This window comes from Ixodes scapularis, unplaced genomic scaffold (assembly GCF_016920785.2).
Source record: "Ixodes scapularis isolate PalLabHiFi unplaced genomic scaffold, ASM1692078v2 PGA_scaffold1__304_contigs__length_218370807, whole genome shotgun sequence".
NCBI lineage: Eukaryota > Metazoa > Arthropoda > Arachnida > Ixodida > Ixodidae > Ixodes > Ixodes scapularis.
In genome coordinates, this window is record NW_024609846.1 from 46,435,397 (window position 1) to 46,460,768 (window position 25,372).

Genomic DNA, 25,372 nt, shown 5'->3' on the forward strand with positions numbered 1-25,372 from the left:
ATCAGTTGGAGCAACTGATAGGTTTCTAAGCCGCACCTCCCTATAAAGGGCTGTTTGAAAAAAGAATTGATATCTATTTGTAAATGTCGCCCCTCTTTGTACGGTCGGCAGAGTCGCAGCAGCCTACACCACCACGCTTCAGGCCGCCTTCGAACAGCCAAAAGAGAAGAACAGGGCGGCGGCGGGAGCTTTACTATACCTATTTTGTTGTAACTGTTGATGCAGCCTAAATTAACAAAAATACGGTTCACACTTCAAAACCAAAAATGGACATAAGTGGACGCAGTCGTATGCGACGCACCGACAGAGAAAGGTACATCAAAAACAGGAGAATGAAGTTAAGGTCTACTTACGCGGGCAATGCAAATAAAGGGTAGTTTCCGATCACTATATCCGTTATGTCCGAAGGAACGACGCGAGACAAGATTTTAGTAATTTTTTTTTGTTACATTTTTTTAACTTGTTACATTGCGGGAAATATACAAATTCGCTACAGGTTGAGAGCCGCTACTGACAGTGACTGAATGAATAGACCCTATTCAAAAGTACATCGAGCAACATTGGAGGTCGACATTCCTTAGACACAAAGCGCGTGGATGGATCCTACTCCTCGCCCAATGTGGACGCAGTCCTCGTGTCAAGTGCAAGCTGGGAGCATCTAATCAAGCAATGGCGGAGAGGCGTTGTCGAGGACTTCTGAAAAGGGTCCTTGCCCCAAGAATTGTTTTACACTTAATATTTTATCAGACTGCTCTTCGCTCGTTGACAGACGGGGTATACCCGTAACAACAAAAGATTAGCCCACTGCTGTTTATAACTTCCACGGGCCATTGGTGTTCTTGTGTTTAATTTTTCATATTCAGTGTAGAACAGGATACTATTGATTGTACAGGGTGTTCCCAAAAAATATTACCGGGTATTTTTTTTTCTTCTGCGTTAAAATAAACTATGTATCGCAGAACGCTCATTTTTCCAACCAAAAATAGTAAGTAGTACTACATGTCCGAACCAGATGCCAAAGTTTCAGCCCGATCCGATATCGTATTCAAGGTTATAAGTGATTTTATGAAAATTTCAATGGGAAAATGGGGCCCATCTTCTGCCGTTTTCAGTTTCTGGCGCCATAGAGCTCCATGTATTCGGGAGCTCCGTCGGCTGCCATTTTTCCATTGAAGTTTTCAGAAAATCACATATAACCTGTGGGATTTCCCTTGGTGCTACCCGTCTCGGAGAATGACACAGCATACCGGTTCAACAACACGTAAACATTTACTGAACGCTATCGCCTGCGCCGCGATCCCAACAGCCCCCGCGCATCCTCTGCGACGGCCTTTTATCAGCGACGGAGCGCCGCTCGCGTGGCCACTTGCCCTTGGCCCCCTCGTGGTGAAGATGACCATTTATTATTGTCGAAGGGGCAGCCTGGGCCAACCGCTTGGAATCGCCAGGTTGCCCACACATCTCCCCATTTCCAAAAACGAAAACAGAGGACGTCTTAGATGGTCTTGGGGGGGCCTTCTTCCTGGGTCAGCGAGGGTCTTCTCAGATGGGCGAGCACGGGTCCGACGTCAGTACTTCTGGACAGTACCGATGCAGCTGTGGGGGGGTCTGATGATGGGAGCTGCGTTGCCGCTGTCTGGCACGAGGAACTATAAATTAAAAACAAGATGAGCCTATGGCGCGGTAGGAATAAGTGGCCGCGCACACGAAAGATGCCTGCCCTACTGTGCATGCAGGAGCGCGGCCACTTTCTCTTCTCCCACCCAAAACACCGAAGAGGGCATGAACATAATGCACTTAGAGCTCCTGCTACTCCCGGTCATCTTCACCGCCGTCTCAAATTGCACCGCGGTAGAGACGGTGTGGAATCTTCCCAGAGGTGGTCCGGATAGTCGCCATCTGGAACCTGTGACACATCTACCTCCTCGGGTTCATAGAAAGCTTTTAGGTCGGCGACATAAATAGACCCGCACACTTCACCAGATTCGCAATGCACCAGCTCATAAGACAGGTTGGAAAGCTACCTACTAACACGGTAGGGGCCATTCCACCTCTTTGCTAAAGAGGCCGTGAAGCCTCTAGCAGCGTCACTCAGCGGATTAGTTCGCTTCAGTACCAGATCTCCTACCTTGAACTGCAGATTTCACCTCCCCTTGTTGTACTTGTTGCCTGCTGCAGTCTCGAGACATCGAGGCTCTCTCGAGCTTCACGCAGGTTCACTGTGAAACGCTTCCGGAGATCTTCTGCGAACTGCGTGGTAGTGCGCCGCATGCTTGCAGGATCTGTGTAAAGGAGGCCGTTTCCCAGGGGAAACACGAGCTCTTTCCCAAAGTTAAGTTGGGCCGGAGTGAAACGCGTGGACCGGTTGATGTTGTGCGGGTTGCTAATGCCATTTCTGTCAATTTCGCGTCCCAGTCTTTGTGTCGCTCTGTATGCGATACAAGCATCTGCTTCAGGTTACGATTCACTCTTTCCGTGATATTCGCCTGTGGATGGTATGGCGAAGTCCGTTTCTGCCGTATGCCTAGCGCCTTACACGCATCCACGAACACCTTGCTAACAAAATAAGAAGCGTTGTCTGTAATAAGCGTTGCGGCAAAACCAAAGCGCGCGAACGTCTCGAGAAGACAGTCCCAGATTTTCCAAGAGTCTAGTTTGCGCAAAGAAAACATTTCGACCCACTTTGTGAAATGGTCGGTCACTGCTAGCAAATACTGATTGCCGCGTTGACTATGGGGGATGGGACCGACAACGTCGCAGGCAACACGCTCTCAGGGGTACTTGCTTTCGACCGACTGCATTAAACCTGGTGGTTGGCCACCTTGGGGTTTCGCCTTCTGACAAACCGGGCAGCTACGTGCGTACCTCATCACATCCTGCCTCATACCTGGCCACGTTGCAATTTGGGACAACGTTTCGTGAGTTTTGCTCCCACTGCTCTGGCCTGCCAAGGCGGGATCATGCATATATCTTATAAATGACTTACGCAGTTTACGTGGTATTACAGTCCGGAATGGCCGGCCGCTGGACCCATCATCCGCCTGGGGGATGTATCGCAGCACGATGCCGTTGCTGCTGAGCAGGTATGAGTCCAAGTCTCTGGGATTCCCAGCGTCGGCCGAGTTTTCTTCTGCCAGCTGGTGCATCACCTTCTGACAAAGTCCATCGGACGGCTGGGCCGCTCGGAGTTCCTCTCTGCTCACCAGGGTTCCCCACCGCGAATGTGGTGTGATGGGCGCCGTATTGGCCAGTGCCACCAAGTCGGGATCCACCTGCATTTCCTGCCCGAAAAGTAGAGCATGGGACAACACATCTGCAACGTGGTTAGCCACTCCACGCTTGTACTCGATTGTGTATTTGTAACGCTGGAAGGAAAGGGCCCATCGAGCGAGTCGTCCTGCAGGGTTTTGATGCCCTTTGAGCCACGAGAGAGCCATGTGGTCAGTTTGAATGCTAAACGAAGCGCCGTCAAGGTACATGTCAAACTTCTTAAGCGCAAAAATAATTGCCAGGCACTCTTTTTCGGTTGTTGAGTAGTTTCGCTACGCTCCGGTTAACGTATGACTGGCGAAAGCTAAGGGACGAGGAACGCTGTCATGTTCCTGCAGAAGGACTGCTCCTAATCCGTAATCGCTTGTGTCGGTCTGCAAGATGAACGGACAATTCAAGTGGGGCACGTTTAAACACGCGTTTTCACTCACAGCCCTTGAAATACACGCGAATGCGGTTTGCTGCTCTTGCCCCTAGCACCATTTCGTTTTTAGAGCGCAGCTCTTAGGGGCCCGTTTCCGGCTTGAGCGGCGTCGGCGTCGCCGTCGGCGTAACCGCGAGGTCACGTGATCCCCCCGAGGTCACGTGACCCACCCAGGTCACGTGACCCCCTGAGGTCACGTCACCCCCTGAGGTCACGTGACCCCCTGAAGTCATGTAACCCCCTTGAGGTCACGTGACCTCAAGGAGTCACCTACCCCTCAGTACGCTTCCATCTTCCTCCTCAAGAGCTGCGCTCTAACCGGCGTTACAGGGAATTGTAAACGGCTTTCATTTTTTTGAGGAACAGTCGGTTCAGAGGTTCAATTATCTCAGCGCTTTGCGGAATAAAATCTCTATAAAACGCAATCATCCCGAGATATCTCTGTAGGCTTTTGACGTCATAAGGAGGTGGGTACTTCGTTATTGCGCGCTGCTTATCTTCATTCGGCCGCAGCATTTTGTTATCTACAACAAATCCGAGAAGGTTGATTACAGGCCAGGCCAACTGGACTTTATCTGGATGAATCGTAAGGCCGGCTTGACGCATTCGTTTGAGTATGATGTGCAGGTGCACGAGAAGCTCCTCGAATGTTCGTGAAAACACCACTGCGTCATCCATGTACGCCACCGTAAACTCGTACTTTGCGTCACCGAGGACAACGTCCATTAGGCGTTGAAAGCTGGCGGGAGAGTTGGACAAACCATAGGGAAGGCCAGTGAATTCGAACAACCTCCTGTGGCAAATGAATGCGGTCTTCTTTACATCAGCCAGATGAACTTCGATTTGAAGAAATCCGCGGATGCAATCAAGGGTTGTGAAAACAGTCGCGTTTCCAGGGTCATACATTACTGAGGAACCACTAGGAAACGGGTAACTGTCTCTGACTGACGCTTCCTATAGGCGCCTGTAATCAACACAAAGCCTTGCTGTGCCGTCCTTCTTTGGAGCAAGGACCACCGGGGAAGCCCCAGGGCTTTTTGACTGACGTACTGCGCCTGTGTCGATCATTTTTAATAGCGCCGCATCAAGAAGTTCGCGCTTGTGAGCACTTATGGGTCTCGGATTGCACCTCCGCGGTGGTGCATCCTTGGTTTCGATGCGGTGCTATAGGAGATCGGTTTTCCCAGGTCTTTCCGTGAACATCGGCGAGAAGGGTTCCAGCAGTTGCTGGAGCTGCTTCTGGTTGTCTTCACCGGTACACTTTTACACGGCTTTGAGCACGCCCGGGTGTCACTGCAACAGCAGGCACGCCGGGAGTCTGAAGACCGCGAACGGTGTGAGCTGGGCGCCCGGGTGTCGGTGTGAAAGCTGACACGCCGGGAGTCTCACGAGGAAGAGTGAAAGTGTTATGAGCTGGCCGCCCGGTTGTCGATGTGGGAGCAGACACACCGGGAGTCTCAAGACCGCGAGCGGTGTGAGCTGGGCGCCCGGGTGTCGACGCGGACGCCGACACGCCGGGAGTCTCATGACGAAAAGTGTTGTGAGCTGGCCGCCCGGTTGTCGATGCGAGAGCAGACACACCGGGAGTCTCAAGACCGCGAACGGTGTGAGCTGGGCGCGCGGGTGTCCATGCAAAATCGGACACGCCGGGAGTCTCACAATGAAGAGTGAAAGTGTCATGAGCTGGCCGCCCAGTTGTCAATGCGAGAGCAGACACACCGGGAGTCTCAAGACCGCGAACGGTGTCAGCTGGGCGCCCGGGTGTCAACGCGAACGCCGACACATCGGGAGTCTCATGACGGAAAATGTTGTGAGCTGGCCGCCCGGTTGTCGATGCGAGAGCAGACACGCCGGGAGTCTCAACACCGCGAACGGTGTGAGCTGGGCGCCCGGGTGTCCATGCAAAATCGGACACGCCGGGAGTCTCACAACGGAGAGTGTACTATCAGGAAGAAAAAGTGATGGAGGGCCACCGAGGGGTCGATAGAAAAGTGCCAGTCCCCGAAGCCCGTGCGAGCCTCCGGGAGGCCCGGAGGCGGCTGCGGCGACTCGATCTCATGGATTGTGTTTTCGGCGCGGCCGGCGGAGAGTAGAAATTTCTTATCACCGCCGGCAGTAGCCGTTTCCCTGTGTCTGAGGCGGCCGCTGGCGTTCGCTGCAGTCCCTATATGTGTGTCCTGGCTGGTCGCGTCGAAAACAACGGGGCGTGGCCCGCCCGTCGGCTTCGTGCGGTGTCCCGTTCTTTCTTGCCTCTCCCAAGCTCCGCGTTACCGGTCCAGAGGACGAGAACTCATCTTGACCAATGGAGGGGCTGTAGCGTTGTGAATGCGTGCCTTCATAACCTCTGCACGTCCGTGATTCGTATGCACGAGGATCTAGGGCTCGCGATTCGTATGCACGAGGATCTGGGGTTCGGGGGACGGACGCCTGATTGCAATCGTCTTGTTCTCTCTCGACTGTATGTACACGTGCGTCTGCAGACCACGCAAATGATGGTTCTAGAGTCATGTTCTGCGGTGGAGGGGGAGGGGGCGGTATCTTAGTTCCGCGAGGATGTCGGCCTGGATGGTGATCGCCTCCAGTGCCATCTCGTCTAAATTCGTAAAGGTAAGTCCCCTGAGATGAGGATGGAAGCGCGGGTGGCTTTGGCGGATGGCGCGTTATACTTTCTCCGCGTCTGGTGCCACGGCGTCAGCGATATCGTACAGGCCCTAGAGAGACCTTGCAAACTCAATAAGTGACTCTTCCGGGTGCTGTGTGCGCGCGCGCAGCTCGTCCCTAATCCGCATGCTGTAATCCGGAAGCAGAAACTCCGTCCTAAATCGTGCCTCAAAATCTGACATACTTGTGAATTTAGTTTGTCACTGCCTCCACAGTGCTGTACTGTCTGTCAGTGCAACCGGCAGAAGGTGGGTGAGGATGGTTTCGTCATTAATTCCCGACGCAGCTTGGTAGTCCCGCAGTTTCGAGACGAACATCGCAACCGACTTTATATCTGCTCACCCCAAAAAAAACCGGAACGCTAAGCGAGAGCCTTAGGTAGCCCCTGGGGGGCGTGCTTTCAGCAGGAGTGGGGCTTGAGCACATCATCTGCTCTCGTTGTATGTTAAGAAGCATGGTCATGACCACTCTTAGTTCTGCTAGACCATCCTCTGATGATGCGCCTGCCGGGACTGAGACTGCAGGCTTAGCGTCTGGTTTTATGTCGCTGGCGGCGTTATCCGCGAGTGCACCGAGCGTCAATAGGTCGTCCTCACTCACGTTTTTGTCGGTGTCCTCTGTAGACGTGTTGCGTTGTAGTGGAGGCTTCCGCAGGTCAATGAACTTAGGCTTGCGAAGAAACGCCCTCTCAACTGTGGCCAAACTCAGGAACGCAAAATTGACTGTGTAAAACGTAAGAACGAACCCAGTTTGCTGCCATCCTCCCAGACGAGCAGCATATCACGTCTGGGCGCCAGTTTGGGATTTCCCTTGCCGCTACCCGTCTTGGAGAATGACACAGCACAGCGGTTCAACAACAGGTAAACATTTAATGACCGCTATTGCCTGCGCTCCGATCCCAACAGCCCCCGCGCATCCGCTGCTACGGCCTTTTATCAGCGACGGAGCGCCGCTCGCGTGGCCAGTTGCCCTTGGCCCCCATGTGGTCAAGATTGCCATTTATGATTGTCGGAGGGGCAGCCTGGGCCAACCCGGGAATCGCCAGGTTTCCCACAAAACTTTGAATAAGATATCGGTTCGTGCTGAAACTTTGGCATCTGGTTCGGACCTCTAGAACTACTTACTATCTTTGGTTGGAGAATGAGCGTTCGGCGATGCGTAGATTATTTTTGCTAGAAAAAAAAAAAAAACAGACGGAATTTTTTTTTTGGACACGCTGTACTACCGACAGACTTCACCGTACAGTGGTGATCAGCTGTGTTAAGAGTATACTATTTCGATGTTGCAACCTTGTCGGCTGGACATATGCGGTTTTATGTCTTGAAAGAACTTTAGATGCCTGAAGACGTGTGTATGCTTCAACTATTAAAACTAACTCTGTATTCTCCTTTTCTAAGGCATGAAGACTACTACTTTTCATAAATTAACAAGTGTGGCATGTGCATTTCATTAAAAAAAAGGCTTGAGGTATTTTAAGCACTTCCTATGAGTTGTAAATGCGAAAGCACACACGCCGATCTTCGCTCTATTTTTTAATCTGCGACGTACAACACGCTGACCTTGGACGTAGAACGGTGGAACCGCTGCCTCGCGGACACGCAGCGCCATCGGGTGAGCGATCGTTCAAACTGTCGTGTGCCTTGCGGGGTGAGGAAGAAACAGACAGCAACGTAGTTCCCAGCAGAACCAACCCCTTGGTTTAATCCAGCGGTTCTCAACCATCTATGTTTCGCGGACCCGTTGTGGATCGGCGATGATGGAGGACCCCGTTCGTGGTCAGAAGAGAGGAAAGGTATAGGCTAAATATAATAATGATTTAATAAATTTATATAACTAAGGGATAGTGTGAAGTAGGCCTCTTTTATTGACATACACACACACACACAAAAAAAAAGAAAAACTCGCCCGAAAACTGAAAGATTTCTTCTGGACCTGAAAAAAGACAACTTTTATTGCTGGGCTTGACTGATGAAGTAGGGCCTCGCGGATCCCTAGAATGTCTTCGCGAACCCTAAAGGGTCCACAGACCCCTATTTGAGAACCACTGGTTTAATCCATGCGCCGTATATATTGCCACGCGCCGTACAATAGATAAGAGGCGAACGAACCCGGTGATCACTGATAACACAAGAGCGCCACAACACAGTCAGAATGACATCACAAACTAACGCGCAGCGGCCAATGGGAGCCTTGTCGACGCGAGCCAGCCAATGGGACCCAAGTGTAAAAGGTGCCGTTGCTTAGGCTTGCGCGTGGTTTAATTAAGGTGCCATTTTTCATGGTTTCGAAGCTGAAGACGTCGGCTCGCTCCATGAGACAATTAATGCTTTCACATTAAAAGAGAATAATAGAGGGGCATCGCAACCAGCAAATCTTTATTCAAGGACACTGTGGCCACTCCATCCCATATTATGTTAAACTTGTAGGTCACTTTGATGCAACTTTCCTACATCATTGCCCACTAATTAGGGTTGGCTTGCTCAAAGCGAAATCATTCGGCATTGTCTATGAATCTCAAGAAAACAGATTTCTAAGATTGCGGCGAGCGAGAGTCCAAACCTATCTTCCGTTCACCCTCAAGTAGAGACTAGAAGCTCCGCCTTCAGCGCGAGCTTCCAGCCCTTGCTAACACACGTGTGAACGCGCAACTCCCGCAACCAAAGCACTGCGGAAGCCAGCGAGCTCACACTGAAGGCGAAGCTTCAAGTCTCAGCCCAACGGTAAATGGAGAATCGTTTCGACAATAGGTCTGTTCGATTCGCCTGAACTGGCTGAACTAGTTCAGCATTGCAGGAACTGGTGCATTTGATTCAACCGGAAGTTGTACGGCCGCTGCACTGGCGCGTTCTTTTCATCTCAGTTCTGAATGAGTTCAGACCCAGCTCCTCAATATCTTGCATCGGCTCCGGAGTCAGCTCAGCGTCGGTGCAGAACAACGTTACTAAAACACTCAGTTGGGAAACTCGCCGTCGAAACCTGGGCCGCTGGCGTCCACCGAGACCGAGCTAAATGCGACAACAGCGCCACTCTTTATCATTTGTCTGTACTGTGGTCACCTCGAGCTTTTTGAAAGCCCGTTTTGCGTAAAAACAAACGGAAAAGACTCTTTTTGTATGAAATTTATTGGAGTTTAGTACCAAATGATGGGCGCGTGATGTTTTTATCATCTTTAGTTCGCAAGGTTTTGCGGAACAATTAATATTGTTTTTATAAAACCATGCCTCAGCGGGCCTTTCAGGTAGCACGTCCCGCCCTAGGTGCATTTTAACTTCAGTAGCTCACCGCGGCGCGTCCGCCGGGGAGACGGGGGTGGCACCCCTGTAACCTCTACCGCTGTATCTGTTCTGAAAGCCAAAATAGAAGTCACGTGCAGTTCGTCGAGTGGCCGCTGGGGGATAAATGGTCGCGTTGTGTTCGTCATTAGCTCGGTGCGCGGAGACAGTTTGGGGCCACTTTTTCAAAGCTGTCTCTATGGGAGTTTCCCGACTGAGTGTTTTAGTAACGATGGTGCAGGAGCAGACGACAAGAGCACACGGCAATAGCAGACGACACTCCTCGTCCGTCTCTGCTCATGGTGCAATTCTTCGCAGCTCTTGCTAAAATGTCTCCGATGTGTAACAATAACGCCGATACGGAGGTTGCGTTTCCACTCATTTATGATAATAACGTACCCGCGGTGGACGCGGAATTTAGATTATAACCGAGGGTAGGAATATGATTGATTATGATTATCTGAAAGCGTTTTAGGCACCTGCTAGTGTAGGTTTGGCTCCTTGCAGTAGGTGTTGAAATATTGGCCCCCGTAAATTGTTTCTTTTTGATGCTATGTGGGGATCCAAAGCGTTTATATTCTTCGTTAGAGACACGGGAAAGGTATTGCACTCTTGATAGTCCCCGCCTTCAGTTGCTCTTGGACGCGCACTGACGACTCCGATACATTGTAGAGGTCTTGAATTTAGTACATTGGCCCTCTCATGCCCCGTAGATGAGCATAATACTGCATGCTTTGTCCGCTGGTATCTGTGGACGCCCACTAACGGGCCTGAAAAAAACGCCGAGAATCGGCATTGGCTTGGTAGTTCCACGCTGGTCTTTCTTGAAAATCAAAATAAACGCTTCAGCTTAACGCCAAAGTTACGGTCGATAACTGTTTTCACCAAAACGCTATTGTCAGGCCTTCGTCTTCGAGGTGATTGCTACCGACCGCGCGCTGCCGCCAGTGACTCCCGACGCAGAATCATCCTGATGCCGCGAGCCTATCGTCAAAATCCGAAATTGGAGAGACTTGGAGTACACATACTATTGCTAAATGAATGTGAAGGACACGAACGCTTACGAAAACTACCGGAACGGAACGTCCGTTAAAAATGCTGACAGAAATATTTCGTGCAGAAAACGTTTTTAGTACACTCGAAAAAAAAAAATGCTCACACAAAAGACTCGGTTATTATAATATAAAAATAAGGAAACACGAATGGTCTCATCAAACCGCGACTAATTAAATGTAGCATACAACGTGGCGTGGAGAAACAAGAGCCAACAGATGCAGACGACACCCTGCGCTTTCGCTCGGAAAGCCGATCACAGCGCCAGTCCTAGCGCGGCGGCTGCACTGGTTCTAAGCCGCCGCTGCACGACTCCTGCTCTTTTTTGAACTCGGACAGAACTAAATAAGAACTTTCTGGCCGATTCGAACAGACCTAATGTTTTATTATGATATAACTAACCGACTTCCCTTGGATCCAGTCAACCTAGGTATTCATTACACAGACAGCCGCAAGGTTTTCTAGAATTTAGTGCCTTAAAACATTTTGATCTACCAGATATCAGTCAGTTTCAGAAATAAAAAGAAGGTAAGAAAAACGCAAACGACTTACCTTTAGGTTTCAAATAGCATCGGTAACAGTTTTCTCTTTTGCCTAACAATGTGAGGCTAAAAACAAACACATAACGATCTCCTCGCACGAGAAAGGATAACCTATTGAAGGGGGATAGCATCTGGGTGATATAGTAGCTTTTAGTCGGACACGGTAGAGACGAAAAAAAGACGTACTAAAAAGTGATCGGAAGTAAAAACAGGAACAATAATTATCATCATGATAGTAAACCCTGAAACTGGGGTAGAACAAAGTCACAACACTAAGAAATACAGAAACCAAGTGACAAAGATTGCGTAAATACCTCTGCTCAAAAATAGGCGAAAAATAATTTTCAGGCAGAAAACACATTTGTGAGAACCCCCAAAAACAATTATGGGGGAAAACAAAAAATTCGGCTTTTGTATAAATCAGTGTCCACTCCATGACCTATTCAAATCATTACTCATGGAAGATATGATAATGAGTGACCTAAATATTATGAGGCACGAGACTAAAAATGGGGATGATAACTGTTGTTTTCATGGTTCTAGTTTCGTGTGTTTCACCACTAAGAACTGGTTCCAATTGTTAGAAAAGGCGAAGCCATTTTTTTCACAACGAACAACGCACTATAATGAAATTAAAAAAATGAAAGGATGCGATGAAGGCACACGATAGATACGCTGTAGAAGTTCCTAAAGAGTGTTCACCGGGGAGTGGTTGCTGGAGATGAGGTTCCGCGCTGATCAGTCCTTGTGAGGTGAAGGCGCCTTCTGATGAGGGAGCTTGATGCTGACGTGCGGGAACGAACGCCGTCCTGGGGTGCTATGTTGCGCTTTTTGGACTCCCAGGAGACTAGGAAGAGGGAAGTGACGTCAACGACACAGCAAACGCAGATTGGGTGTTGATTTCGTTTTCTTCTGACAACATCCAATCTGCGTATGCTGTGTCGTTGACGTCACTTCCCTCTTCCTAGTCTCCTGGGAGTCCAAAAAGCGCAACATAGCACCCCTGGACTGGACGCCAGCGATGCCTTGGTGCGTTCTCCTTCCGTATCGGTATAGGGGCAGGCTAGTGGGATGGCGCAGGGGGGTTTGCAGGAAACCTGGAACTCCCGGTCTGGGCGCCCGACGAATTTTGTTTCAAGCCCGGGAACCACGGCCGTCAACCTCGCACACCGCCACCGCCTTTTTTTCCGAGCTCCGTCGTAACACACCTCACTTCGTCTTCTTCTTCTTCTCCTTGTCTTTTCAAAAGCTCCAGGCCACACCGCTGTCGTCGCCGCCACTCTCTTCACTTTCTTTTTGCTGGCCCGGCAGCACTCCATCCGTCACGCGATCACCAGCATCATCCATCCCCGCGCGTTCGCAGTCAGGTCGCCCACACTACACTCACTCGCGCACAACACAATGACCATTATGTTTGTTTGTACTTTGCAGTGTCTGTTGGATGCTTCGCTGAACTGCAAAAGCTATGTGTATAAGGAGTATTCACTGGGCGCCATATTTTTGGGTGGTGTCTAGAGCGCATGCTCAGAACGAGCCCCCATTAATACGCTGCTAAGACCGGCCATTTTGACGGTGTGGAATGCACGTTGCAAAAGAACCCTGGAAGCTATAGCCATCAGCACGCGCTCAGCAGTCGCGCACACAACTATGGCCGCCCGTGAATTCTTATACTGTCATGAAAGGGCAGTGAAGCCCTTTTTATCAAACAGCAGGTTACCTGTCGTGCCTCTCAATACAGTGTGCGATATTCTTTGGGAGCTGCATGCGTCGTTATGGGAGCAAGAAGAAATTACAACGATAGGCCGGCCTGAGATTTAAAATATAATTTTGCAACCGATTGTTTTCGACCATATATCATGTTCAAACCTTAGCTTCCTTACACTATGCCAATATATATTTTGTACCAAATACCTATAATATAGTCGACAATAAAGTTGTGCTGTGTGCGGTTCCGGTAATTACAACATATTGTATTACACCATTTTCACTCTCTCAGAATATTATCAAGTAGTAGTACTAAAAACGTTTTTTCTTAGGGGGATGGAGGTAGGGGAAGGAGTTCATAGCAGCCCTAGTTTCCCGATATGGGGGTGCGGGGATGGATGTGTGCATTTCTAAGCGAGATTCGAGAATAAAATACACAACCGTGCGTACAGTGTTGCCTTGTTTATCAGGAAGGTGGAGTAAAGACCCATTCCACCATGGAGGTCACCCGTTCATCATGCACTTCTTCCGTGTTGTCTCAAGGCCCTTGGAGCCCCATTAAGGTTATCTATACTGACCCCATGTTGGGGGTCAATGCACGAGCTGCATGTCGGGGGCGTCCCCACCATTTCCCCGCGCTGTAGGCGCTATTGGTTCTAAGGTTAAGGTCCCTTCATTTTCCAGGTTACTTCCAGTCGTCGGGCAAAAAACAACTGTGACTGGATATCTTGCCCTTTTGAAGATGAGGCCCATCTTCATATCCGGATTCTCGGACACTCTGGATTGGAGGCCCCTGTACTTCGAAGAGTCCTCCGCTGCACAGAATGCATGCTCCCTGTGTGGCCTGGTGTCGAGAAATGTTCTCAGATTGCCCTGTGAGCACACGCTCTGCTTGGAATGTCACGAGGAGTCCAAGAGGCGAGGGAGTACTTGTCCACTGGATGAAGAACCCTTTGACGACGATAACATTGTTCACCTTGATATCTCAGGAGGTTATATGCTGAAGCGTACAGTAAGTAAACCTAAAATAAAAGTTGCAGCAATTATAGATATAGTATTGAAACTTTACAAGGTCCTTCAATCTTGAATATTTTTGTCTTTTTTTATGGCTAGGATTGCGTGTTTTCGGAGTTTATTTCTCGCGAAATTCTGGGGGTGTTTTTTGGAATTTATTTAGTGCCCAATAATTGGACTTTAACGGAGTTTATTTTTGCTAGATTCCGAATTCTCCGAAATAGGGAGTTAATTTTTCCTATATTTTCTAATGTTCAAAATTGAAAATAAAAATATATCTTCTCCCTAGACTTATAAGGAAAAACGTGTACCACGTGACATTGACACCCTTGCCATTAGTAGTACTACCGTAAACTCTTGGGGGATAGCCCACCTAAAACCAAGAAAAAATTGGGTGAAAATAATTACTGGGCAAACTTTCGGTGTGTGTTTAAGAAAAGTTTAAAAATTGCTTTTTTTTACATCATGTGTTTTTGTCACTTGTTATGCCGGCAAGGGGCAATGAAGCAAATATGAGTGTACTGCCCAGTCAGCACTATTCGCTTAAATCCCGCTATAGCTAACTAGACGCATTTCCAACAAGGTCATCATTGATCCGAACACAGCGATTTCTAGGAGTGGGCTATCTTTCGGTGTTTAAAAGAAAATAGCGAATGAAGCCAAAAATAGGGGTGGGTTACCTGTCGTAAGTAGGGCAACTCTCGGGATATTAGGGTAACTGTCTCATGACAAACCTGAAAGTAAAAGTATATCGAAGTCTATTTTTGTTTGATTCTCAATTCTCCGAAGTAAGGAGTATAGTATTGCTATGTGTCCAAACTTTCGAAATTAAAAAATAAAGATATATATTAATCGCGGGTACAACTCAGCCCTAGATTTATAAGTAACCAAGTGCACCATGTAGAATTGGTGCTTTTGCCATTAGTAGTACTAGTAACTGTCCCACGACAAAACTTGAAAAAGGCACATTAAAATCAATGAGCTCCTTCACATGGCCGGTAGAGGGCTATTTTTCTTTTCATAAATTCTACCTCTTCTCCCTGGAGTTGCGCGGAGCGGAGTGGTGAGATAGAAGCCTCAACTGTCCCTCTTATGACATGTAAAGTCTCGTTCACACAGTTGCGTCGACTGCGTTGCACTGCTTCGCGTCGTGCGGCCCAGCGCCTCTCCAATGGCTCGTCGCAAGGGTCGCTATAGGAACAGCTCGACGCGAACAGTCTTAACAAGACGTAAGTGGATGCAGTCGCACTCCAACGCAACTGTGGGAACGAGCCTTAATAGTCGATAGCATTCACAGTTATCAAATGACAACCCGTCCTTCCTCCAAGTTCGATATGTAAAACAAAACAGTGGTTTGTTTTGTGACAAAGAATTACAACGCCCTTTTGTCCTGACGGAACCCTCACGGGATAGGCGACGAACGTTCTTTTGTCGACACTACAAGATTTTGAAGGAATCTGAGAAGGCCTCTCGTGATGACCGCTGAACCTCTGCTTTGACCAAACTTACTCTTAAAAAACTGAACTTTTGTTTTTTGGCTTCCGTGACCTTCAACTTTGGAATTTTTCGGATATATTCGAATTAAAAAAACTTTTACCGTGGAGTGTTTTGTTTTGTTTTTGTTTCAGGACTTTATCGGATTTGTCCAAAAACACGCAACACTTTTATAGCCCACTTTTATTCAATAAAAAAAACATTGCATGCCAAGTATTTACCATATTTTTTTTACAACACATAAAATATATATATTTTTTGTCCTATTTTCCTCATTGTTTTCAGCAATCAAAGTGAACAACTCCCCAATCTTTATCAGCATCCCTCCCGTCTCCAACTTGGATATTAGCTACTTGTTCCATCCTTTCTTTTTTTCAAGTTATAATTACATATGTCTTCAACTCTCTTTTTTTCATAGGTAGCCTGTGGCAATGCACCCAATGGTTGCGACTTCATCGGTCAAGCTTCCAGACTCGTGGATCACTACAAGCAGTGCTCGTTTCACGTCGTGCCTTGCCCCAGGTGCCAATCATCAGTGCTAAGGACTGAGCTCGTGGGTCACTGTAAAGGCGGCTGCAGTTCTGCGTCCACTACACCCGTGCCCATTCCGTATTATATAAACGTGAATTATGATCATTTAGAAATTACAAGCAGTGAACTGAAAAGAGAGATGTTCAAGATATCCGAAAATCTCTCTTGTCTTCAAACCGGCCTCAACCAGTGGTTTGAGGAAGTCCGTACATTGGAGAAAAACACAAACAAGGAACTGAATGACGCAACGCTCAAGATCTCTGACCATCTCTTCGGTCTGAACAGCTCTCTGGAACAGTCCCGGGAAGATGGGAGGGAAGCAGCCAGAAACACCAAAGAGCAGTTGGAATCTCAATCGTCGAGACTTTCCGAGCAGTTGGACCGAATCGAAACTAAATGTTTTGCTGCAGCATACAAAGAACTAAAAGTTGACATTGAAGACGCAATGAAGACACGCATGGCTCAGGAATTACGTGCACAAAGCGAAGAACCTATTGAATGGTGTATCCGAGTACGTACTTAGATATAGCGGACAAATGAAATTTCACTGGTACTTTCAAGGCTGGGAAGACTTAAAAAAGAGTGCATTAGACGCACCGTATAACGCTTACAGCCCCTTACAGTATGTATTTGGCTATAATGTGCGCTTCAACATAATGCTGAAAGAAAAGGAGGGGCAGATGATTTTTGGGGTGTTTATGTGTATTCATCCAGGCGTCAACGATTCAAAGCTGGAATGGCCCTTCAGCAAGACTTACACGCTCGGTGTCATTCATCCCAAAGACAAAGCGAAAAGAAAGATTGATGTAACCGATGCAAGTAAATATTCGGACAAGACGAGCTTCCAGATGCCAAAACAAGGCGGTAATTTTGGTTTTGGACCATTGAGTTTGAGTACCGCTAACGTGCTCGAAGGGGAAGGGTTTGTTAATAACGATGCACTTCACTGTTTTCTCCAAGTTGAGCCGTAGTGTTTTTTTTTTTCGATAGATTAATAATTTAATATCGAGAGGAGCAGAAAATGTTCTACTGCCTTGAACAAACCACTTACCTGATCCCATTAAATATAAAACGGATGCAACAACTCTTTCTACTCATTCTCAAAAAAAAAAATAATAATAATAATTGCGTCCCGAGTACGCGACACACCCCTTTCGGTGTATTTACCTGCAGGAAACCTAAAGTTCATCTGTACGCACTGTAACTAACACTGATCGTCTCACTGCAGCTACGACTGTAATATAAAAGATGGAACTTCTCTTTACGACAAGCCGCCACAGTAAGCCCGCATCCAAACGCAGGCGCAGCGTCTCTCTTAATGTATATTGTATATAAGCATAAAACTCCGCTCTATTTTAGATTTTTTTAACTCTGCACTTTCCTTAGTGAGGGCGAGGGATGCCGCAACTGCCTAATTACGATGTAAATATTTAAATCTATATTAAACTGGTAAAAAATCTACGGCATGCACCACTTCAACGGACTGCTACTTTTGCGGGCAACAAGTCTCGCATCGAACATTGCGCTGCCTACGTCATATATATTATGAGATTCGTGTTTTTTTGTTTTATACTGAGCTCGGTACTTCATTAAATGACACTTTTGCGAGTGCGTTGGGTGGCGAATATCCCCCTCTAGCCGTCTGCTACGTAGATTCCGATGGAGGGAGTGTATCTCCTCTCTCTCTAGATAACATTTTATAAGGCAGGTGTTGCCAAACGTTTGCAGTGGCGGGCCGAGTCGTCACGAAACCGAAAAGGAGTGAGCCGGACAGAAAGTCGCAACAGGGAAAGGGGAAGGGGAGGGAAACGACACAAAAATACACTAGCCCGAATTCTCATTAAGGACTGTCCCAATAATTCCGATTAGCTTGCAGAGCTCAACCCCTTAAACGCTGCCTTTCTGATTGAGCAGTGACCCCTTGGGTAGCTCTATAAACGCGAATAGCATACTCGAAACTTCTCAGAGCGCGCACATGCGGTCTGGTGACACGCGCCTCTGTCGCGGCGCTCTAGTGTCTCGAGCCCTCCCGTCGGCGCTCTCGTGTTGCGCTCTCTTGAGCTATACACCAATATGATGATGATGATTAACTTTATTTTCAAAAGGGTGGTGCAATGGCCTCATTGGGGTAGGGGAACATACGTAGGAAAAGTTTAAAACATGTGGCAAAAGGTTAGCATGTATCTGCCAAATAGAATATTGTAAGCACGGCGCCCGACTGGTGTCCATGCGTGCGAGCACCTGCAGAGTGCGCCTTAAAGGGACAATGAAGACAATTTTATTTTATTTTTTCAAATAGTGTTTTTATGCTTCCTGGGAACATAGCATGCTGCCCAATTTTTGTAGACATTTGTGACGCGTATTTCTGTGCCTAAAAAAGAAGTAAAGAAACCGAAGGTGAACAATCCCCATTCTCGTTTCTGGGCCTCCGAAAACGGAGGTGACGTAGGGAGTGACGTCAAGTGTGAAGAGTCAGTATCGGTAGTATTTAAGAGATCAAGACTCGGGTTATCGCGGTGGGTTCTAGCAGCGCGGTGGCGCGGTCGTTTTGTGGAATCTGTCTACATGGACGGCAATGCCGCTCTCGCGAGCGAGTTCGAGCTTCCGTTCAGTGACCCAACAAAAACGGAACGGGAGTACGTGTGTGGCGGCCTCCGCCATCACCCAACGGAGACCGCCCAGCTGGCAACGAGCGGCCCGCAGGCTCCGAGCAGGGACGCGGGGGAGATGCCGGGGGGAAAGCGGCAGCTATCCGGCCGTTCCGGGAACCGGTTCCTCCGCGGGGGACGCTCCACAAGAAGGAGAAAATAAACAGCGCCATTTTTGGTTTTCACCAAAGTCGGACGTCCTCTTTTCGTCGTCAAAGAACACGAACAGCAACACACACGGGAAAACTAGCGTCGCCCGTACGAATGCTGGTCTTCAGTCGGCCGTTAGAACAGCCATCTACAGCGCACAAATCTGGCATGATAACAATTTTTCAGAATCCTTCAAATACCGTGATCTTTTCTTTTCTTTTTTTTATTAAGTTTGCTTATAGTTGCTCGTTGCCCGTTTCGCGTGCAGCATAGCAAAGAAAAAAACAATTATGCTGCTTTATTTAGGTTTAGTAATCATTTCCGGTCCCATTTATACTTTTCGTGGTTATTCAGTATTTCTAAAAATCACCAACCAAAACGTGACCGAGGGCGCGTCTCTGGTTTCGACCAATCGCTGACGCGTCTCTTGTGACGTCGCGCATCTTGGCCCCGCATCGGTCACGTGAGCTCCGCTTCTCCTGGCTTCTCCCGCAACTCTCGGCACGTCGCCCCAGTCGACCCCGGTGCGATTATTACCGCGTCTGTTTAATTGATTTGCGCGGCACAGAAGCGCGGGTTTCGGCTGGAGTTTGAGCAACGTGGCCTGAGACGTGCCTGGAACACAGTTCGATTGCCCAAAAGATGTCGGAAATTGCCTTCATCGTCCCTTTAACAAAGCTTTGGCAAGGTTGCAATTGCACGGACTTGCCCGCACGAGCAGAGGCATGGGGACGCTCTGCTTTCTTCTGTTCTTTGTTTTCTTTCTGGGCACAAGTTCGCCCCATTAAACGTTTAGTTCAGTTATTATCGTCTCATCACCTGTCCTTCGTGACAATATGTCCAAATCAGAAAAATGTCGATAAAACTCTTATCCACAATGGGGCGGGGAGACAATGGGGCACGTGTCAATAAACTCTGACTCGAGGTTGCCCATAATTTACGATGCTGCTTGCTGGGAGCTTCGGATGGTCTTCTAGCGGACGAGCAAACTGTGGAGGTAGAAAAAGAAGAAGCGACACGCGGGCAAGGCGGCTCGAGACAGAACACACCGACGGGACAGGTCTGCGATGTATATTGGTTGTAGATATTTCCTATTGTAAATAGTCTCCGCTGTAAATAAATTGAAGAGACCTTTGGTTACTTCAAGTGGTGACCCGGATCACGCCCGACTGACCAGCTTATGGCAACCTCTGAAGACCATCCACCGTCTGACCTTGCTGCCCTTCATCAACTACGCCTTCCGAAATTCTGGTCCTCTGATCCTCAAGTATGGTTCGCGCAAGTAGAGAGCCAGTTTATCACCAGCAAGGTTATTTCTCAAGCGCAAAAGTTCCATCACGTCGTGGCCGCATTACCGCCCGAAACCGCCATGGAAATACGAGACATCATCCTCGACCCGCCTACTGTCTCTCCCTACGACGTTCTGAAAGCAGAACTTGTGAAAAGGACTTCAGAGTCAGAACAACGTCGACTCCAGCAACTTATATCGTCGGAAGAGTTGGGAGACAGAAAACCTTCCCAACTACTTAGGCGCCTTCAACAACTTCTGGGCGCGAAGGCGCCAACCTTCGACACAGCTGTCTTGCGAGAGTTGTTTCTTCAACGGCTACCCGTCAATGTACGGATGATCCTCGCTTCTGCATCTGGGCTGGTTTTACCTGAACTTGCCCAACTGGCAGATGCTGTCATGGACGTCTCGACTCCAACGTCCACACAGGTCGCCGTTCTTCAAGATCAGCGGCCACACCTCTCGGAAGCGGCGCCTTGCGATACACCCTGCACGCTCGAAGACATACGAGCGGAGTTCCATCGGGAGATGCAAAACCTCTCAGTGCGGATATCAGCCATCGCAACCCGCTCTACTTCACCACACAGGCGGCGCCTTTCAACTCGTCCTCGCCACGGGTCACCGGCCGCAACCCGGGCGAAACCACCGGAGACTAGGCTTTGCTGGTACCACCGAACCTTCGGAGAAGACGCCCGCAACTGCGTCTTCCCCTGCTCAGCCTCGGGAAATGCGTCAACCCACCACTAGAGGCGGCGAGTGGTGCCGGTAACCACCCTAGCCGCTTGTTCTTTATAACTGATCGTGACTCTGGTTTCCGTTTCCTTGTCGACACCGGTGCAGAGGTAAGCGTCTTACCCAGCTCTGGTGTCGCAAAAAGATCCAAGCAAACGCCTTCCATACTACAAGCCGCAAATAAGACGCCCATCGCCACTTACGGCGAACAGACCATGACTCTTAACATCGGGCTACGAAGAGTTCTCCGATGGATCTTTTTAGTTGCGGACGTCTCGTATCCAATTCTCGGCGCCGATTTTCTTCGCCATTACAACCTGATGGTTGATATGCAGCGCAAACGACTAATAGATGCTACAACAAATCTGGTAGTGCAGGGAATCGCGTGCACCGCTCCCATCATTGAATGTGTGGGATGCTTGACCCCTCAGTCTCCCTACCAAAAGCTACTTCAAGAATTTCCAAGCTTAACCCGCCCAAGCAATTTCCAACGTCCTGTTAAACACGATATCACCCACCACATTGTGACGACTGGACCACCCACCCATGCACGTGCACGACGACTGGCACCAGATCGTCTGAAAGTAGCCCGCCAGGAGTTCGAGCACATGCTCGAGATGGGAATCATTCGCCCGTCCTCAAGTCCCTGGGCGTCACCACTCCATATGGTGCCGAAAAAAGAGCCTGGAGACTGGAGACCCTGCGGCGACTACCGGGCACTCAACAACGCTACAGTCCCCGACCGTTACCCGTTACCGTACATAGCGGACTTTACAAGCTCCCTGCATGGCGCAACAATATTCTCAAAGATAGACTTGGTGAAAGCCTATCACCAAATACCTGTCGAACCGTCCGACATCCCAAAGACTGCAATTATTACGCCGTTTGGTCTGTATGAATATCTGCGCATGCCGTTCGGCCTCCGGAACGCAGCGCAGACATTCCAACGATTTGTCAACCATGTCACCCAAGGACTTGCTTTCTGTTACGCCTACGTTGACGACCTGCTCGTTTCTAGCTCCAGTGAAGAGCAACACCTCGAACATCTTAGGCTTCTCTTTGAACGCCTAGAGGAATACGGCTTGATCGTCAACAACGCTAAATGCGAGTTTGGCGTAACGGAATTAACTTTCCTCGGTCACAAAGTGGATCAACGCGGAGTTCGTCCGCTCCCTGAAAAAGTAGAAGTTGTTCGAAACTTTCCACGCCCCTCAACAGTTCGGCAACTTCGGGAGTTCTTGGGATTGATTAACTTCTATCGCCGCTTCATTCCGAATTGCGCCTCAACCTTGCTGCCTCTTACGGACTTTCTGAAAGGTGCCAAGCGTGACTCCACACCACTTACGTGGTCCGAAACAGCCTTCCATGCATTTTCTTGCATTAAACATCATCTGGCCAACGCGGCTCTTCTCACCCATCCACAGAACAATGCACCCATCAACATCATGGTAGACGCATCAAGCGCCGCGATAGGCGCAGTTCTGCAACAAAATTTTCATAATGCATGGAAACCAATCTCTTTCTTTTCAAGGAAACTCACGCCAACAGAGTGTCGGTGTAGCACGTTTGGCCGCGAGCTTCTCGCAATCCACCAAGCTATCAAACACTTCCGGCATTTCTTGGACGGTCGAGATTTCTACGTGCTTACCGACCACAAGCCACTCACCTTTGCGCTCAAGTCTGCCAGTGACAAATTCACTCCCCGCGAGATACGCCAGATGGCGTATATCTCCGAGTTCACGACGGACATTCGCCATGTAAAAGGTACCCACAATGCTCCTGCTGACGCGCTGTCACGCATCACGACATCTTCTTGCTCCTCGATCATACCAACAGCTATCGATTTTCAAGCTATGGCGATCGCTCAGATAGACGACAGGGAACTTCGAGAGCTCCAAGCCTCACATCCACGCCTAGAATTTAAATCTATTTCCCTTCCACTGTGTGACACGCCTATTATTTGCGACTGCTCAACACCTGTACCGCGGCCCTTCGTACCCAAGGCGTTTCGACGTCAAGCTTTCGAGTCCCTCCATTCACTGGCACACCCGGGAATTCGAGCGACACAACGCCTCCTAACGCAGCGGTTTGTGTGGCCAGGGATCAATAAGGACGTCCGAAACTGGGCACGAACTTGCCTTAGCTGTCAAAGGGCCAAAATCCATCGGCACACATCGGCGCCCGCCGTGACCTTTCCATTGCCGACTGCTCGTTTCGATTTCGTTCATTTGGACATCGTAGGCCCACTTCCACCATCTGACGGTCACAAATACATATTAACATGTATTGACAGATTTACCCGCTGGCCGGAAGCGATACCCATGCCAGACATCACTGCTCGAACGATAGCGAAGACTTTTGTGGCTGATTGGATCGCCCGCTTTGGGGTACCGTCATCGGTGACTACCGATAGAGGCAGACAGTTTGAATCCGCATTGTTTCGTGAACTTTCGCAACTTCTCGGAACCACACGAATTCGAACGACTGCATACCACCCCATCAGCAACGGCATCGTCGAACGCTTTCACCGAACCCTTAAAACTTCACTGAAAGCTCAGGAGGATCGCGTCCACTGGAGCACACTACTCCCCATGGTACTTCTCGGGCTCCGTGCGACACATAAAACGGACATCAACTGCACCCCGGCTGAACTTGTCTATGGAGGACAGCTTCGCCTTCCAGGAGAATTTTTCAACTGCACCCACAAATATCCGGAAGGTGATCCTACCGACTATGTGACCAAACTTCGAGCCGCCATGCGTGCTCTTTAACCGGTAGCCCCGCGGGTGCAACGACCTAAACAATCGTACGTTCCTGACGACCTCACCACGTCCACCCACGTATTTGTTCGTCACGACGCAGTTCGAAAGCAATTAGAGTCTCCGTATGATGGTCCTTTCCGCGTCATTGACCGTCACGACAAGTATTTCCACCTCGACATCAATGGACGCAACGAAACTGTGTCAGTAGATAGGCTGAAACCTGCATTCATAGACACAAGCCAGTGTATGCACCTGACTACACCGAACTGTTCTCCACAGTCAAACAAACGACGCTACTACCCTCATGGGAACACTGGCCGCCCCGCACATTACATTCCATGCGAACACTCTAAGTTACCAAGTCCTCTGCACCCGGCATACCATGAAACCCCTCGAAGACGGCGGCCGTCTGTTACATGGCACCCGACACTACTCGCAAGCAGGTCCTAATCTGCACCTTCTTGCTAGGGGGGGAGCTTCTCTAGCGGACGAGCAAACTGTGGAGGTAGAAAAAGAAGAAGCGACACGCGGGCAAGGCGGCTCGAGACAGAACACACCGACGGGACAGGTCTGCGATGTATATTGGTTGTAGATATTTCCTATTGTAAATAGTCTCCGCTGTAAATAAATTGAAGAGACCTTTGGTTACTTCAGTCTCAAATGCGCTGTAAACACGACCCACGCTTGAGTTTTTCGGGTTCACCAGAATGATCGAGACAAGTTCGAATTTATCCAGGAGTCGAGTGTATCACGAGCATGCTTTAATCGGAAGTTTTTTTATGGGTTCCACTTTTTCGTGAGTGCGTGTAGGGGTTTGAATTCTGAAAGCTCTTAAATTGCAAGGAACCCCCTATAGTAATTGCAGTAATCGCCGAGTGAGGAAGTTTAGCGCGCCTTTTTCACTCTACATTGACTGCTGTCATAAATTGTGATGTCATACGTCAGCTACGCTCTCCCTTCGCATGTTATGAGTGGCATTCCGGGTTTTCAGGTGTTTATTTCTGGTTGAATTCGTAGGGTATTTTTCGGAGTTTATTTTTAGCTCAAAATTGAGGGTTTATCGGATTTTATTTTCGTTAGATTCCAAAGTCTTGGCAATTCGGACCACAATTTTACTTTGTTCGAATTATTTTTTAGTCGAAATTTAGTAGTTTTGTTATAAAAAAAAATACAACTAAAGTGGCCTCTCCTTAGAACCGCTTACTCTATGCTGTCGTAAAATTTGTATATAAAACACCGTATTTTTTCTTCCGTCGTGATCTGGAAATGTTTCGCATAAATCAGAATTCAAGGAAATTTTACCGGTGAGTGTTTTTTCGGAATTTTTGTTTTCGGATTTATTCGTAAACACGGAACTCAAGCTCTGAGCCACCCCGTGCTGTCGTGAGTCCACGTGGGCAGCTACGCTTCAGAATTCGGGAGCCAGCTGCGCGTGCCGGTGGACTCCTGCGGGCTCTGAGTATGATTATATAAGGAGGACTCACCGCCGCCTGTGGCCTATGTTCTAAATATACTGGACTAAGTGTGACGGTGCCGGCGTTCGCCTGTGCACAAAATGATGATCGAAGCATTACTCGCTTCCGCCGGTGGCTTGTGAATTAAGTATTCACCACCGTCGATTGCCCGCGGACTATCATGCCGGACTATACTTAGTCTCACCCTACGATGGACTAAAGGCAGAAGCTACGAACCGCCAGATCCAATCACGAGCCACTTAGACATTGTGTTGTATTTCGCTTCGAAGCACGTATCGGTGCCCGCGTCTCGGATGACTGGTGGGAATGGGCCGACAGTGGATCGGATCGAGCAATGAGTGGCTCAGCAATT

At 48.8% G+C, this 25,372-nt stretch overlaps 1 protein-coding gene and 1 pseudogene across 1 annotated transcript in view; both read left to right on the plus strand.

The window, feature by feature from the left end:
• Positions 1-25,372, plus strand: part of LOC8031173 — a 122,158-nt gene that overhangs the window by 114 nt on the left and 96,672 nt on the right. The window lies entirely within an intron of this gene.
• On the plus strand, positions 13,669-17,592 carry LOC120838188 (annotated as a pseudogene).